Genomic DNA, 18,327 nt, shown 5'->3' on the forward strand with positions numbered 1-18,327 from the left:
TAGCTCTTAGGGCTAACGGAATCAAGGCATACGGGATACTGATTTTGGATGATCAACCATGATCATATTGAATGGTGGTGCTGGCTCGAAGGGCCGTATGGCCTACTCCTGCACCTAATTTCTGTTTCTATGCTGCCTGGCCTGCTGAGTTACTTCAGCATTTTGTGTCTGTGATTGTGTTTTATGACAGCATTATGTGTCTGCGGCATGATTGCGTTGAACGCCGAGCTCTCTATGAACAACAGCCTGACGTACTGTATGTGTTCTTATTGTCCAAGTGATCCAGAGAGCCGGTGAGATCGCTTCCTCTATTGACTTGTTGTGCTGGTAACTAAATTTTAGCGGGTCTAGTTTGTGTTGAGGTAGGAGTTGATATGTGCCATAACCATCCTCTCAAAGCACTTCATCATCATGGACATTAGAGCCACTGGTCTAAAGTCATTGAAGCATGTCATAGAGTTATAGTCATAGAATGATATAGTGTGGAAACAGGTCCTTCGGCCTTACTTTCCACCACCGGCCAACATGTCCCAGTTACACTAGTCCCACATGCCTGCGCTTGTTCCTATCCCTCCAAACCTGTCCTATCCATGTACCTGTCCAACTGATTCTTAAATGATGGGATAGTCCCAACCTCAACTACCTCCTCCGGCAGCTTGTTCCATACACCCGCCACTCTTTGTGTGAAAATGTTACCCCTCGGATTCCTACTAAATCTTTTCCCCTTCACCTTGAACCTATGTCCTCCCGTCCTCGATTCCCCTACTCTGGGCAAGAGACTCTGTGCATCTGCCCGATCTATTCCTCTCATGATTTTGTACACCTCTATAAGATCACCCTTCATCCTCCTGCTCTCCAAGGAATAGACCCAGTCTACTCAACCTCTCCCTATAGCTCACACCCTCAAGTCCTGGCAACATCCTCATAAATCTTTTCTGAACTCTTTCAAGCTTGACAATATATTTCCTATAACATGGTGTCCAGAACTGAACACAATATTCTAAATGCAGTCTCACCGACGTCTTATGCAACTGCAATATGACCACTCAACCTTTAAACAGGGAAACCCTCTCCCCAATGGGCCGTTACGGCGACAAGTGCCAGTTCGCCTACGGCCTGGCCGAGCTTTGATCCCTCAGCCGCCACCCCAAGTACAAGACGGAGCTGTTCCGCACCATCCACACCACCGGCATCTGCCCCAACGGTACCCGCTGCCACCTCATCCACAACCCCGAGGCGGAGCAAGGACCCCGGCCTCGACTGCGCTAGAGCGCCAGCCTGGGCTCAGCCTCCTCCTGCCCGGCGCTCGACTGGGTTGTGCTGCGGGCAGCCATCAGCCCTGACTTGGGGTTGGAGATGGGCTTGGTACTGGGCAAGGGAGGGGGAGGAGGTTTCTGCTGCCGCTAGCACCAACAGCACCAGCAGCTCCAGTGGGCGCTGGCAGGAGCCCGTCCGCAGACTCTCTCTCCGACCAGGACGACTCCAGCAGCAGCGGCTCCGACTCGCCCGTCTTAGAGCAGGGCCGGCGGCTGCCCATCTTCAGCAGGATCTCGGTGTCGGACTGAGGTGAGGGAGGTGGAGGTGGAGGGCTGCCGGCCAACCCAGCGGGACAGGCAGAGCCGAGCTTGAGACAGCGGCTGCAGCGCCGGCTGCCAGTCCGGGGCCGCCCCGCCAGGCCAGGGCCACCCCAGACACCTCTGGACAGGGACGGGATACCCATGAGGGGACGGGATGGCCCAGCAGCAACTCAACAGTGGCCGGAGAGTCCGGCCCGACTCTGACCATGGACGAAACGCAACCGTGCACACAACGCAGCACCATCATTGTCGAGACTGCTTATAGCAAGTGACCTATGACCTGGGCATGCGCAGTCGGAATACCGAACTCGCTTATTGCCTTTCATGGTGTACAGCAGGTAAATGTTAGGGTGACCCCAAAATTTACCCTCAAAGCAACTATTTAGTGCTCAAAAATCAGTATCGACCCAAAACATCACACATTCCATTCCTTCTATCCAGAGATGTTGCTTGTCCTGCTGAGTTACTCCAGCATTTTGTGTCCACAAACAATTGCAATGCATGTTTTACACCCCAGTCACACTACCCATTCTACACCATTACAGTATGTTAAGGTTTGTCAAAGAAAATCAGTGCAGATTTGCTCATGTCATTGTTACACTGCAGGACTATTGAAACTGACTTTCCTGTCTCATTTTGTTCTGGTACCTAAATAACACGAAAAGCTATTTTAAAAAAAATGTCAATTATCTCATAGATTGATTTTAATAGTCTGCAATGTTTGTACAAAAAGCACAGCTCGTTTAACAAATAATTAAGTGAACAAATGAAAACAAATTTTAAAAATGTATGGAAATCTCAGAAATCTGAAATAGAGGTAGAATGTGCCAGGTAGGCACTGCCAGTCAGACAACATTGAAGACTGGCTGATCCCTGAATAAACTGTGTTCTCTGACTTTAGAAAGTTGTGACTATAAAGTGAAGATAGACACAAAGAGCTGGAGTATCTCAGTGGATCATACAGCATCTCTGGAGAAAAAGAATAGGTGACGTTTCTGGTCGAGAAACCGTCTTTAGACTCAAACATAAAGCGATATTTCCCTAAGATATGTGCGTATCGCACTGCTTTCAATCATCAGCAAAATGATACGAGATGTTATTGATAGTGCCATTAAGTGGCGTGTAATTGTTATTGTTAATAATTAACTCACTGATCCCCAGATTGGGTTTTGCCAGGACTTCTTAGAACCAGAACTTATCATTGCCTTGGTCTAAACATGGGCCAAAGAGTTGAATTCCATGGATGGAATGAGGCAACATGGCATTGTTTGGCCAGGTGTGGCATCGATGAACCCCGATAAAACCAAAGACAATTGGTATCAAAGTCAACGGGCATCAAAGCCCATAAGCATCAATGTCAATGGGCATCAATGTCAATGGGCATCAGTCAATGGGCATCAATGTCAATGGGCATCAAAGTCAATGTGGATCAAAGTCAATGGACAGCCCCATGACAGCTCTATGGCACATCCAGGCCCTACCATTTTCAGCTGCCACGTCAATGAGAAGGGGAGTAAAAAGAATGATGAGATCAGAAGTAGTCTTGGAGATGATAGCTTGGCATTCATCTGTGGGATCATGGTCAAGGGGTAGGTATGAGGAGTCCGAGGGCTGGCAATTAGCCTCAGCAACTCGGCCCCCAAAGACTGCAATGACACCCCCCTTGTTGACGGGCTTCATAACAATGTGGGATTGTTTCTAAGTGAGCGGAGGGCTGTGTGATTAGAGGGGGTGAGATTGGAGTGGGTAAGGGGAGCAGTCTAAAGAAGGGTCCCGACATAAAAAGTCACCTCTCCAGAGAGGCCGCTGAGTTACTCTAGCTCTTCATGTCCTTTTTTGCCACATCAATGATATTCATTCCATCATAAAGTCAGAAATGGTGCATCAGTTGGCATTGTTTTCTCACATCTTGAGCGACATGTTCAATTGTGATTGAGAATGCTGTCAGTGTGGAGTTTCTGTGTTGTTCCTGCAACTATGTGTGTTATCCTCAAATGATCCCATTTATTCCCACATCCCAAAGACTCGCTGGTAGATGAATCGACTGCTGTATATTGCCCCTGGGATATAGGTGGGTGGCCGGATAATCGGCTGAGAGATAATTTGCTTTTGTGAGAAAATGTGCTGCGGAAAAAAATGGGGAAATGGGATGGATGGGATTGCTATGTTGAGACCTAGCATAGATATAAAGGCCAAATGGATTCTCTCTTTGTAAGAAATAAATCAAGTGAATGTTTCACAATGTGCTTCACTGATGGTTTCACAATGTTCAATTCAATTTGGAAGTCCTCAGTAAACTAAGTATTTGGTTGTTCAAAGTCATAATTAATGTCTGTCATATTGGAGTTATGCAGTGTTAGATTTACATTCTGTTCGCAATATAATCGCTGTGTTTGAACACAGCAATTGCCCAATATTGTAATTGTATTTAGGTCACACTTGACAATATATGGGTACTACTTACACACACTGCTATTGTTTAGCCTTACAAGGTTGTGAATATCCCAATGTAAATTAGAAATAAACTGATCTGTTGAAGATTAGAAATTAGGCAGCATCTGTGTAGAGAAGCAAAGTCAGATTGCAGACCCTTCATTCTCTTTGTTTTATCCATTCACCCCCACTTTATGTGCAACTGAAAACTAACCTCTCTTTTCCAGTTCTGACAAAGATGTTAATTCATTTCTCTGGCTGTGTGACATAGAACATATTACAGGAACAGGGCCTTTGGCCCACAATGTCTGGGCTGAACATGATGCCAACATAAACTACTCTGTACAATATACAATGGTTCTTTATTGTCACGTATGCACTGAACAGTGCAATTCTTTAATGCAGTGCTCACACATGTATGAGTCACCATATTTTGGCACCATTTATAACAAGAAAAAGTCCAAAGACCGGTCAACGTGCTCGATGTATTGAAGCACCCCGATCCAAATAAGACCAGGTAAGCCCTAGGCTGCCTCAGGGCCTCCTCCGTTGCCCTCGACTGGTATGGCCCATGAACCAACGTCCCTCTCCTCGCCTAACCACCTTTGTGTCTTGGGGATGCCTCATGCAGCCGACCTTAGTCCAGCTGGAGGCAATACCCAAGTCCCTCTCCTACCGACCCACTCCTCTTATCCATCGTCGCTAGCAGCTCCCTCCGAGCTGCCCCCTGCAGGCTGCAGTCCGCTGGGTCCTCCTTCGCTGCAGCAAGTCAGGCCTGCCACCATGCATGGCCACTTGCAGCTTTGTGGCGGCCCACCGGGACCTTCTTTGATCGGCTCCGTGGCACATCCCGGGAGCCCTGCAAGGAAGCAGGAAGGATTTTCCAAGGAAGCAGGTGGGATGTTCACATGCAGCATGAAGGATCTGCCTGCATGTGGTCCATACCCCTCCATTTCCTGCATATCCATGTGCTCATCTAAAAGCCTGTTAAATGTCACTATTGTATTCGCCTCCATTAAAATCCCATGCAATGTCATTATCCTCTGTGTAAAAAAATCAGCCCCGCACGTCACCTTTAACCTTTGCCCCTTTCATCTTTAGTTTTTGAAATTTCCACCATGGGAAAAAGGTTCTGATTGTCTACCCTATGTATGCCTCTCATCTATCTATATTACTAAATCTCTGATCTTAACCGCTTTTGGCCCAATGTGCTGCGATTTCCGACAGAATGCCGCCACCTATGGCCATCATTTTTGGCCACCTCGCTCAGAGCCCCTCTCCGCCTTACGGGTGCGGAGGATTTTTCACCTCGATTAAAAATCAGAGAGATATTAATGTTTTTTAAAAATTCACCATTCCCTCTGCTGCCCCTGCTGGAGGGAGGGGGAGGTACTATAAAACAAGGAAGTGGTGTGTCTCACTTAGTCTTGAAGTTGAAAGGCACTACTTACTGCAAATGATGGCGTGTGATTTGGCTTGAAGTTGAAAGACACTTCTTACTGCAAATAGTGGCTTGGGTGCTTTGGCTTGAAGTTGAATTGCACTATTTACTGCAAATGGTGGCTTGGGAGCTTTGGCTTGAAGTTTAAAAAAATCACCATTCTCTCTGCTGCACCTGCTGGAGGGAGGGGGAGGGACTATAAAACCAGGAAGTGGTGTGTCTCACTTAGTCTCTGCAAGATGGATGAAGCCAATGGTCACGTCCCTCTGAGCTCTGAATAAAACTGAACAAATGTCTACACAACTGTGAGTACCCTTAATGTGGTTTGAAAATGAAAATATGGTTTGTTTGAAGTAAAAAGGCACTGCCTGCAAATAGTTGTTTGGGTGCTTTGTCTTGGTGAAAATGGTGGCGGGTATATTGCCTTGAAGTTGAAAGGCACTACTTACTGCAAATGGTGGCTTGGGAGCTTTGGCTAGAAGTTGAAAGACACTACTTACTGCAAATGGTGGTGGGTGATTTGCTTGAAGTTGAAAGGCACTACTTACTGCACATGGTGGCTTGTGTGTTTTGGCTTGAAGTTGAATGGCACTAAATACTGCAAATGTTGGCAGGTGATTTGGCTTGAAGTTGAAAGGCACTAATTACTGCAAATGGTGGTGGGTGCTTGAAGTTGAAAGGCACTTCTTTCTGCAAATGGTGGCTTGGGTGCTTTGGCTTGAAGATGAAAGGCACTACTTACTGCAAATGGTGGCTTGGGTGTTTTGGCTTGAAGTTGAAAGGCACTACTTACTGCAAATGGTGGCTTGGGAGCTTTGGCTTGAAGTTGAAAGGCACGTCTTACTGCAAATGGTGGCGGGTGATTTGGCTTGAAGTTGAAATGCACTTCTTACTGCAAATAGTGGCTTGGGTGCTTTGGCTTGAAGTTGAATTGCACTATTTACTGCAAATGGTGGCTTGGGAGCTTTGGCTTGAAGTTTAAAAAAATCACCATTCTGAATGCTGCACCTGCTGGAGGGAGGGGGAGGGACTATAAAACCAGGAAGTGGTGTGCCTCACTCACTCTCTGCAAGATGGATGAAGCCAAGGGTCACGTCTCTATGAGCACTGAATAACATTGAACAAATGTCTACACAACTGTGAGTACCCTTAATGTGGTTTAAAAATGAAAATATGGTTTGTTTGAAGTAAAAGGCACTTGTTTGAAGTAAAAGGCAAATGGTGGCTTGGGTGCTTTGGCTTGAAGTTGAAAGGCACTACTTACTGCAAATGGTGGCTTGGGTGCTTTGGCTTGAAGTTGAAAGTCACTACTTACTGCAAATGGCGACTTGGGTGCTTTGGCTTGAAGTTACCTTGAATTCGGTGGCCTTGTACTACTGCAAATGCACTTACTTCCTGTTTGCACTGTATATTGATTTAAGATAAAATGCTACCACTTACGGCTGTGATTTTTGGCCATCTTACTCAGTCCCCCCCTCTGCTGAGCAGGTGCAGAGAATTCTTCCCATCAATGAAAAATAAAAGTGTTATTAGTGTTTAAAAAATGTTGAGAATCTCTCTCCTGTCAATCACGCCCTAAAAGCCACACCTTTTCCGGTGGGAGGGGGAGGGGTTATAAAACCCAGAAGTGTGGGTGTGGCTCAGTCTCTGCATGATGGGGGAGGGAGAGGTCATGACTGAGCTGTGAATCAACTGAACACACTGAATGTCTACTGAACTGTGAGTTTGGTGTTTGGTGTTTTGTGTGGTTTTATGGTGGTTTCACCCTGCATGAAATGGTATGAAGCTGCATTTGAATTTGGTGGTCTTCGACCCTGCTTGAAGTGGAATGAAACAGAAATTGAATTTGGCGGCCTTGCATCCTGCTTGAAGTGGTATGAAACTGCACTGAATTTGGTGGCCTTGCACCCTGCTGAAAGTGGTATGAAACTGCACTTGAATTTGGTGGCCATGGATCCAGCTTGAAGTGGTTGAAAACTGCATTTGAATTCGGTGGTCTTGCACCCTGCCCATAGTGGTAAGAAACTGCACTTGAATTTTGTGGCCTTGCACCCTGCTTGAAATGGTAGGAACATGGATTTGAATTTGGTGGCCTTGCACCCTGCTTGAAATGGAATTTCAAGGAATAGTCATGAGTCAACTGCCAGCCCACCAGCTGTGAGTTAGCTGCCAGCAGATCAGGCTTGACGGACTGAGCTGCCACCCCAAGAACCCATACCAGCACTCCAGAAAGCCCCCCCACTGGCCACCAATATTGGAATTGGTGGAGAGGTGGAATATTGCGTTGGGAGACCAGCCCTCCCGTGTGAACATGGGACCCTAGTATAATTATACCTAGTATAATTTAAAGTCTCATCTTGACCACTTCCTGTTTGCACTGTGCTTTGATTTTAGAAAAAACACTACCACATATGGCTGTGTTTTTTTGGCCATTTTACTCAGAGTCCTCCTCTGCTGTGCAGGCACTGAGGAGTTTTCCCATCGATGAAAGATAGAAGACTTATTAGTGTTTAAAATTCCTTGAGATTCTCTCTCCTGTCAATCACTGCCATGAAGGCCACGTCCCTTCCGGTGGGTGGGGGGAGGGACTATACAACCCGGAAGTGTCTGTCTGCAAGATGGCGAGGGAGAGGTCACGACTCTCTGTCTGAGCTGGGAAACTACAGAACATTGTGAGTATGCAATGTACTTGAATAAATGATTTGTTAGCCCTTAATGAAAATGAAATGAGTTGTTTGGCCCGCCCTGCGCTTGAAACTGCAATGGCAATGGAAATGAAGTGAAAATGCAATGAGCTGTTTGGCTTGAGCCTGCCATGTGCTGGAAACTGCAATGGCAATGGAAATGTAGTGAAAATGCAATGAGCTGTTTGGCTTGAGCCTGCCCTGTACTTGAAAGTGCAATGGCAATGAAAATGAAGTGAAAACGCAATGACCCGTTTGGCTTGAGCCTGCCCTGTGCTTGAATGTGCAGTGCCAATGGAAATGAAGTGAAAATGCAATCAGCTATTTGGCATGAGCCTGCCCTGTGCTTGAAAGTGCAGTGCCAATGGAAATGAAGTGAAAATGCAATCAGCTTTTGGCATGAGCCTGCCCTGTGCTTGAAAGTGCAATGGCAATGGAAATGAAGTGAAAATGCAATCAGCTGTTTGGCTTGGCCTGCCCTGTGCTTAAAACTGCAATGCAATTGGAAATGAAGGGAACATGCAATCAGCTGTTTGGCTTGGGCCTGCCCTGTGCTTGAGAGTGCAATGGCAATGGAAATGAAGTGAAAATGCAATCAGCTGTTTGGCTTGGCCTGCCCTGTGCTTAAAACTGCAATGCAATTGGAAATGAAGGGAACATGCAATCAGCTGTTTGGCTTGGGCCTGCCCTGTGCTTGAAACTGCAATGGCAATGGAAATGGTGAAAATGCAATCAGCTGTTTGGCTTGGCCTGCCCTGTGCTTAAAACTGCAATGCAATTGGAAATGAAATGAAATGAGTTGTTTGGCCAGCCTGAAACCATTAATTTCGGCCCACAAGGTCCCTATTAGCCGAGAAACCAGTCCCTTTTGCCCAAAATGCCCGTATTAGCCCAGGAGGAGCATTGTGGACCAAAAGGCCCGTGCCAGGCCAGGAAAAGTCCAGAAAAAGTGCCTTTCACTGAGATTTGACTACAATTTTTTTATGAGCCCCTTCGGCCCATCAGGCCTGTATTAGCCCATGATTCTCCACCCTCCCCCCCCCCCCCCCCCTTCTCTCTCACAGAGTCTCTCACCTGCTTTGGGCAGAATTTCTGGCAGTTTCTGAGCTGCCAGCCCACCGGGCCTGAGTGACTGAGCTGCCAAACAACCAGGCCTGAGTGACTGAGCTGCCAGCCCACCAGGCCTGAGTGATTGAGCTGCCAGCCCACCAGGCCTGAGTGACTGAGCTGCCAGCTCAAGAATCCATTTGGCCCATGATGTCCATACTGGCCATCTGGAAACCAGTCCCTTCGGCCCACAACACCCATACCAGTGCTCCAGAAAGCCCCCCCCCCTCCAGTCCTCCTGTGTAATCATGGGACCCAACGTGTCCCAACGTGTCCCATGTTCAGTGTTTCCTTGGATTTTTTGTTTATGTGCATTCCCCATTTTCTGTCTTAACTTATACATTTTTGTATAAAATGGTGTCAGAATATTATAACTGAAGTTACTTAAAAATACACAATTAAGGACAAACTGTTTCTGATCAACTCCACTACAATCACTGCAATGACTTGCTTTGTGAGCATACAATGATGGGCTAAGTCCTCCTGAATTTTAAACCTTTGCAAATGAAAGGAATCTTACACTTTCATGATCACACTGTGACAGATACAGAGATGAGACTTTGCATTCACTCTGCTGCTGGCCTCGTTTAGTGGCAACAATCAGTGTGCTGTAAAATCGCATCTGAATTCAAAATAAATGCTGGTTTTGAGACCCTGCTATTTCAATGGCGATTGGAAAATGAACATTTAATTTGTACTGAAGAAGTCAAGTTATTATTTACATTATCTAATGTTTTACCTGATTTAATTATGTGGCATAAATATTGTTAACTTTTTATTTTTTTAAGAATATTTTATAATTATTTAAAGATTTTTAATAGTTTTTAAGAATTTTGAATAGTTTTGCTGTCATCCATTGTCTGCAACACATATATTTATCCATAAGTTGGACAATTGTATTTATGGTATATCTGTTTGGTAGCACTCATAACAAAGCTTTTCACTTACCTCAGTACACGTGACAATAATGAACCTAAACAATCAATTCTAGTCAAGTCAAGTCACATTTATTTATATAGCACATTTAAAAAACAACTCTCGTTGGCCAAAGTGCTTTACATTTGTTATAAGAATAGTATAAACAAACAAACTACATACATATATACATATAGCTCTCGCTCAGTGGACGTCAGGAAAGGCTTTGGAGTATATATAAGATTTTAGACTTGACTTAAAGGAGTCGATGGAGGTGGCAGTTCTGATGGGAAGGGGGATGCTGTTCCACAGTCTAGGAGCTGCAACCGCAAAGGCGCGGTCGCCCCTAAGCTTATGCCTAGACCGCAGGATATTCAGCAGTCCCAAGTCGGCCGATCTGAGGGACCTGGAGGTGGAGTGGTGGGTGAGAAGACTTTTAATGTAGGAGGGGGCAAGCCCATTGAGGGCTTTGTAGACATAGAGGAGGGTCTTGAAATGTATACGGAACCGCACAGGGAGCCAGTGGAGAGAGGCCAGGATCGGGGTGATGTGGTCCCTTTTTCGGGTGCCCGTCAGGAGTCTCGCTGCGGCGTTTTGGACCAGTTGCAGGCGGGACAGGGAAGATTGGCTGAAGCCAGTGTAAAGAGAATTGCAGTAATCTAGGCGGGAGGAGATAAATGTGTGGATGATCTTTTCGAGATCATCAAAGTGGAGGAATTCTAAAAATGTAAAAATCGAAAATGCTAGCAATATTCATTGGCAGATAGCATTTATGGAGACAAATGTTGACTGATTGTCTCTCAATAACCATTATCTACTGAATTTTTCCAGCATTTTTTGTTTCAGAATTTTTTCCAGCATTTTACATCTTGGATTTTCCACAAAGTATTTGGGTTTTGCAAAAAAAAACTTATAAAGCAATCTGGGAAATCGTTTCCAGATTGCATTTGGCATGAGGAATAGAAAGGCGACGGTTCTTCGGATGCTCAAGAACGGTCACAAACCGAAATGTCGCTTGTCCATTCCATACCCAAATGCTGCCCGATCCATCGAGTTCTCCAACACTTTGTGCTGGATTACCAGGAGTGTTGGTCGCAAGAAAAGGAATAATAACATATTCTATTCCCCAGCAGTTACGGGAATAAAGGTCAATAGGCCACTGGAAAATAGCCCCATTTATATTCCTAAAACCACTCTATTTTACTTTAACAATGACTTCACTTTCCTGTATGTATAAAATTTAGCTATGCAGAGTCATGTTCCATTGATCTCCTTGAGATTCAATTACCATTGAAATGTTGGCAATTTAAATGTTTCCAGATCTATTGTATTTGATTGTGATAAAATCATAGATTCAGCATGTATTCATCAGGACAGAAATAATGAATGAAAATTACAGTGTTAAATAAAAACAGGACTAATTTGATAAACTGTCAACCAGTTGAGATTTTCACAGCTCTGTCCCCATTAAATACTTCAAACCAAATAAGCATACTTCACATATTTTGATCATTGTGGACTGTGATAAAAAAAATTATGCTTTGAAGGAAAATAATTTGATGTTTGAAAAGGCTACATCATTAATATTTTCTGGAATTACTATCCTTAAGGGCCTGTCCCACTTGGGCTGTCATTTACGCGACAGGCCGGTAGTGACTGACATGCGACGGTCGCGCGCGTCATCATGCGTCCGCACAGCCGTCTGGAGCACGTGACGTCATTTGAAGATAGACACAAAATACAGGATTAACTCAGCGGGACCGGCAGCATCTCTGGTTAGAAGGAATGGATGATGTTTTGGGTCGAGACTCTTCTTCAGTCTGAAGAAGGGTCTCGACCTGAAACGTCACCCATTGCTTCTCTCCAGAGATGCTGCCGGTCCCGCTGAGTTACTCCTGCATTTTGTGTCCATCTCCAATCGGCTTGGCCCCGCTCTGGGAGTAGGAGTGGGGGCGGATCCGGATCCGCAACGGCCAAGTTTGGCGATCATTTGCCTGCTTCTGCTGCTCTTGGAGGTGAGACGTTGCACCTTGCCAGGGTCTCGGTGGCGCGCGAAGATTTCATTCAGGACGAAGTCCACACTTCTCCACATCATTCCACATTCCTCCACACCACTCCATGTGCCCGTCCCGCGCTACCCACGCGCTACCCACATGCTACCCACACACTAGCAGGTCGTGTAAATGACGCGCAAATGACAGCCAAGTGGGACAGGCCCTTTACTCTTTCTTAGGCCACCTTCGGTCATGACTGACCATGGGTGTCTCCAGGGTGCTATTCCCTAAATGGAGGATGCCTATGTGTGATTTTATTTAATGTGGGGAGACTGGTGCACAGATTGCCACCCCACGGTCCTTGACAGATCTGGGTCAGGATTCAGTGACATGGAGTCCAAGATGACCAGAGACCCTTTTCTGCTGCAGCCTTCATCTGCCTTCCCAGCCACTGTGACGCTCCACTAACCAGCCATCATCATCAAGCTTGTTCCACCGTTGAGGTCTTGGTTGGATTGTTCTTTGTCAGAGACCTCCCCCTCGACCTTACCACCATGGGTGGCCCTACCAGGAGCATAGCTACAGACGGCATCGCTCTCAGGATTTCAGGTCCACACAAGCTTCTCCACCACAACAAGGTAACAATCCAGGGTTATTATCATTTTATATAAAATAAATGGAGGAGCCACTTTCATCATTGGAGAAACTAAAGGAGGAGGAAGAGTGAATTGATTAACGGACTGAAATTATAACTTTCTGATCCAAGACCCTAACCTGTCTGCAAGCTTCCCACTTAGAGGTTTACAGTAGAGGACAATTAATGGGTCACCAGCTTGCTCTCATTTAGTTTGAAAATCCAGCATGGAAACAGGCCCTTCAGCCCATCGACCATTGATCCCTCGTTCACACTAGTTCCATGTTATCCCATTTTTTCATCCATTGACCACATACTAGGGGCCAATTTACAGAGGGCCAGTTAACCTTCCAAACCCACACGTCTTTGGGATGTGTGAGAAAGCACCCAGAGAAAACCCACATGGTCACAGAAAGAATATGCAAATTCCATACACTCAGTATTCTCGGTCAGGATCGAACCTGGGTCTCTGGCGCGGTGAGGTAGCGGTTCTACCAGCTGCTCCACGTTTGGCAAATTGAATATTTTAATTAGGCAGGCACTACAGTTATAACTTGATTTCATGCTCGGATGTCCTAGATCTTGAGCACTAAATCTTGAGTCACCCCTTCAACCATTCCTTTAGTCAACCTTTCACCTTTGTTATCAAAGGTCCTTCAGCTCTTAACATTCACACCCTCTCCGCTCCGGCTCACTCCGAAATAAAAATGATTGAATTTTCCATCATATATTTTGACATTTTGAGACTCAATTATCCCAAAAGTATCAGTGCATAAATCACCTGAAAATAAATTGTTCAATACATTTGATATATTTTACAAGAATCAAGGAATATGTGGACTGGGAGGAAAAATATATTGACTCGGAAGATAAACCATGATCTTATTGAATGGCTGAGCAGGCTCTAAGGCCGAATGGCCTACTCCTGCTCTTGGTTTTTATATTGGTTCTTTCTTGAGTCATTTAATCATATTCATTTCTGAAATGAAACCATGGTGCTTTTTTGTTGCATTATTCTCTGTGAACATATGTGGCCATGTTCATGAGAGAATGGGGGAAGATTGAAGTATCATGTGCATGCTCTCATTAACTTGGTTGGAGAAACATTGTTCATTTGTTTATATCCAAGAATATTTCTGCATTCCTTTTCTTAACCACTTACTGAATATTTGAATGTTCATTCTAAATCCAGTATATGGCACTTACACACTATTAGAAAAGGTTAATACAGGAGAAAATAAGTAGTGTGGAGGATTAACTCGGTTGTAATTAATTTTACCCTTGTAATTCATCACAGATTCTGATTGGGGTGGGTGAAACTGAAGTCCATTGATCTTTGCAACCAGATCACATCTGTACATCTTTGGAAGGTGGGAGGAAACCAAGGATCTCAGAGAAAACCACACATGTCAGGGGGAGAAAGTACAAACTCCGTACAGCCAGCACCCATAGTCAGGATCGAAGCTGTAAGGCAGCAACTCTACCGCTGCGCCACAATGCCGCCCTGAGTTATTCGGTATCATTGGAGTCATTCGGTAAATGTCATAGCATTTTTCAAAGACATTGTACTGGTCTTTTTTTTTAGCTAAGCCTCATATTCTTGCAAAGTTATTGGGATTAAGGAAGAATTATTTTCTCAAGGCTACCTAGGTTATATCCACAATTGCAGGAAAATGTACAAAAACCTTCATGTGTGCTTTTAAGGATGGCAAAAATATAATGGCTAATGATATTTAAAAGAAATGGCTTAAAGATAGAATGCTGCAAAGTGAGGCAAGAACCAGATGCATACACTCATTGAAAGCTTTTCTGCCATGAAAAATTGGAATTCTGACATAATAGACGCATTATGAACAATTATATATCTATAACGTGAAATGCAATCAGTAGAAAGCCAGTTGTGGGAGGGGAGATTGATGATAGTGAAGGAGGGGTGCGAGGGGAGTTAATTGTGAGTGAATTCAACAGGTCAAGAGCCTGCATCTGTTCGGTAGGGGTTGGGAGCATTAGTGAGACGATTGGTGATGGGAGTGGTACGGGGTGGATATAGGAAGGAAGCCAAAGAATGCTTTTCTGAATGCTGAACGTCTGATAAAACTGATCATTGTAAATCCCCTGCTTGCTCCAATCAGTCAGGATCTCAATTTCACAAACGCATTTGAAATCAGTTCGCCCATGTAAACCTGGGCTTACCTCTTTCATTAAAAGCACTGAAAACTCTTTTTTATTATGGCACAGAGAACCCCCAGACTGTTGACTTGATAATAGCAAAGATGGCGGTGCTCACATCAGTGAACTAACCTGAAGCATGAAGTGTGAGATAAAATTAACCAGCAACAGGCCAAAGTGACAGTCACGTTTATCATCTCTGTGCACATAAGATTCAGAAATTGATTTCAATGGTATCCTGTTTGCATGGTGTCCTTTAACGATATTTACCAACAAAATCTATAGGGAAATCAATTGTAACCCATGAACTTGGTCTGACTTCCAATTAATTCAAAAAATTGAAGCATGTTGCCACAAGAATAATTCAACATTTTATTGTGAAACAAGATTCTAAATATGCTATATATTCTATAATACACATATCAATTCTATTTTTATGTCCTGTGTCAATGTGCATAAGGATTCTTCAGTCTCATAACATTGAAAAGCATTCCTGTAGCTTTAACTATTCCCAGGCACCATAACTCTCTTGTAAAGGGCACCAGTTTCAAACTAATGACACAAGACTAAAGATCTGTATGAGGGCCTGCTATAAGTCCACACACAAAGTGAGTGCCATAGTCATAATGTGGAAGAGTTATTCCTTTATTGCTCATGACAAAAAGAGTTATTTCTATAAAAATATTACAATTTTATAAGATATTAAAACAATGAACCTACTCGTTGAGTACTATTATAATGTGTACGTTGACTGATTTTCAGAAAGATGTCTTGAATGTTTTCAGGTTAAATATTAAATAATATTTAGTCAGGCTTCTGAGGCTTGAATAAATTACATAGATAGAACAGTACAACACAGGAACGGGCTCTTCGGCCCACATTGTCTGCGCAAACAAGATGCCAGTTTTAACCTAATCTCCTCTGCCAGGATGTGATCTATAACCCTACAGTCCCTACAATATCGACAAGCCTATCTAAAAGCCTCATAAATGCCACTACCATATCTATTTATTTCCCACACCACGCTGGCAGAGCTTTCCAGGCACCCACCACTCTATGTGTAAAAAAACTTGTCCCGCATAACTCCCCTAACTTTTCCCCTCTCACCTTAAAGCTATGCTCTTTAGTCTTTGACATTTCCATCCTACGAGATAGGTTCTGACTGTCTACCCTATCTATGCTTCTCATGATTTTATTAGTGGGCGGCGCGACTCATGTCGCAGCGGCCTCTGCAGTCCGTCTGTATTTTTGTTATTTTTTGTCCCGTTTTAATGTAGTTTTTATTTTATTTTTTGATGGGGTATGTGTGTGTGTGTGTGGGGGGGGGGAGGCAGGGGGTAAACTTTTAAAATCTTTCCCCTGCACGGAGAACCCGACCTTTTCCCTGACGGGTCTCTGTTGTCATTGGGGCTGCAACGTGGAGCGGCCTCCGGCAGGAACGACCTGGGGCTCCAGTCGCGGAGCTGCGGACCTATTCACCATCGTAGAGCTGGCCGAGTTCGGAGCGGGTGGAGCGGTGGTGGCGCGCTGCTGCGACCCGACCCCGGGGATTCGGAGGCTTACCGCAGGTCCAGTGGACAATGACACCGGGAGCCCGTGGGTCCCTGGTGGGAGACCGCTTTTCGGGGCTTCCGCAACGGCGACTTCACCTGCCCGAGTCGCGGGGTCGAGGAGTACCTGGAGCGGGGCCTTACATCATCGCCCGGTTGCGGCTTCAACGGCTGCGGGACGTTGCTTGCGCCCGCCGGGGGCTCCAACAACAAGACCCGGAGCAGGGCCTTGCATCACCCGGCGTGGCGTTAATGGCCGCGGGACAATTGCCATCGCCCGCCGGGGGCTTTGACTCTGACATCGGGAGGGGAATGGGGAGTGCAGGGGAGAGATAAGTTTTTTTGCCTTCCATCACAGCGAGGAGGAGATGCGCTGTGATGGATGTCTGTGTAAATTGTGTTGTGTCTTGGGTCTTTTTTTCTTGTGTGTATGACTGCAGAAACAACATTTCATTTGAGCCTCTATGAGGTTCAAGTGACAAATAAATTGTATTGTGTATTGTGTGTATTGTGTACTACCAGGTCTTCCCCAATGTGCCTAAGAAAACAATCCCAGTTTGTCCAACCTCTCTTTGTAGCTAATGTCCTCTAATCCAGGCACATTCTGGTAAACGTCTACTGCACACCCTCTTAAGTTTCCACATCCTTCATGTCATGGAACTGCAATGTAGATTTATAACAATTTGCTTTGATCAAAATATTTTCTTATTGGAATAGATGATAAATATATTTGGATTCAGCCCGGAAACATTGTGTGCTTTAGAAATACAGAATACTGGCTCAGAATATACTGTGTGGTTGGTGTGTGATCTATTACCACTATTATAATGTCCTCATTAGATTTTTATACTGGTAACTTTACTTGCTCAACTTCTCAGAGCGTTGTTATATCTTATCCTCAGGCTATGCAACGTCTTCATTAAAGGGCCTGTCCCACTGTACGAGGTAATTCAAGAGCTCTCCCGAGTTTAAAAAAAAAATCAAACTCATGGTAAGCACGTAGAATGTACGTAGCGGGTACGTCGGAGCTCGGGACATCTCTTACCGGTTCGTAACGCTAACGGCAGGTACCCGGGAAACGCGGTAAGCTCGTGAACACTCGTGAAGATTTTTCAACATGTTGAAAAATGTCCACGAGAGCCCCGAGTACTTACAAGTGGCTATTACCGTAATTCTCCGAGTTCAAATCAGGGGAAACTCGGGAGAACTCTTGAATTAGCTCATACAGTGGGACAGGCCCTTAAGAGATTAGTCAGGTTAACATACTCCTGCTGCAAAGGAGCGTGGAGTTGAATGGTAAGAACATTGCAATGACAGCCAAGAGATAACACTGTTTCTGATTTCTCTTTATCTATGCACTATAAGCCTACAACACTTTCACAAAAGAAAGTTGGAATTGGAGTAAAAAATTAGAGGACAAAATGCAAATGCTAATTTAATTTCTATTACATGGTGTAACCTGTAAAATAGATGGATGATCACATATTATCAGCAACCTGCTTCATAGGGAGACACAAAGCACTGGTGTAGCTCAACAGGTCAGGCGGCATCTCTAGAGAACATGAGCTGGTGACGTTTCGAGCCAGGACCCAAACACAAAATGTCACCTGTCCATGTTCTCCAGAGATGCTGCCTGACCCGTAGAGTTACACCAGTACTTAGTGTCTTCTTTTGTAAACCAACATCTGCAGTTCCTTGTTTCTACGTTCTACTTCATAGATTACATGGATATTAACATGGATATGTTAGTGTAGTTTACCAGTGTTTCAGTTAACATAACATTTGTATGAGAATACTGTTTCTTTTCTCTCTGTAGATTTATG

General features: G+C 44.7%; 1 protein-coding gene across 1 annotated transcript in view; it reads right to left on the reverse strand.

Moving 5' to 3' along the window:
* pxdnl (peroxidasin like) overlaps positions 1 to 18,327 on the reverse strand; it is a 498,663-nt gene that overhangs the window by 288,270 nt on the left and 192,066 nt on the right. The gene's annotated exons all lie outside the window — the stretch shown is intronic.

Source organism: Amblyraja radiata, chromosome 4 (assembly GCF_010909765.2).
Source record: "Amblyraja radiata isolate CabotCenter1 chromosome 4, sAmbRad1.1.pri, whole genome shotgun sequence".
Lineage (NCBI taxonomy): Eukaryota > Metazoa > Chordata > Chondrichthyes > Rajiformes > Rajidae > Amblyraja > Amblyraja radiata.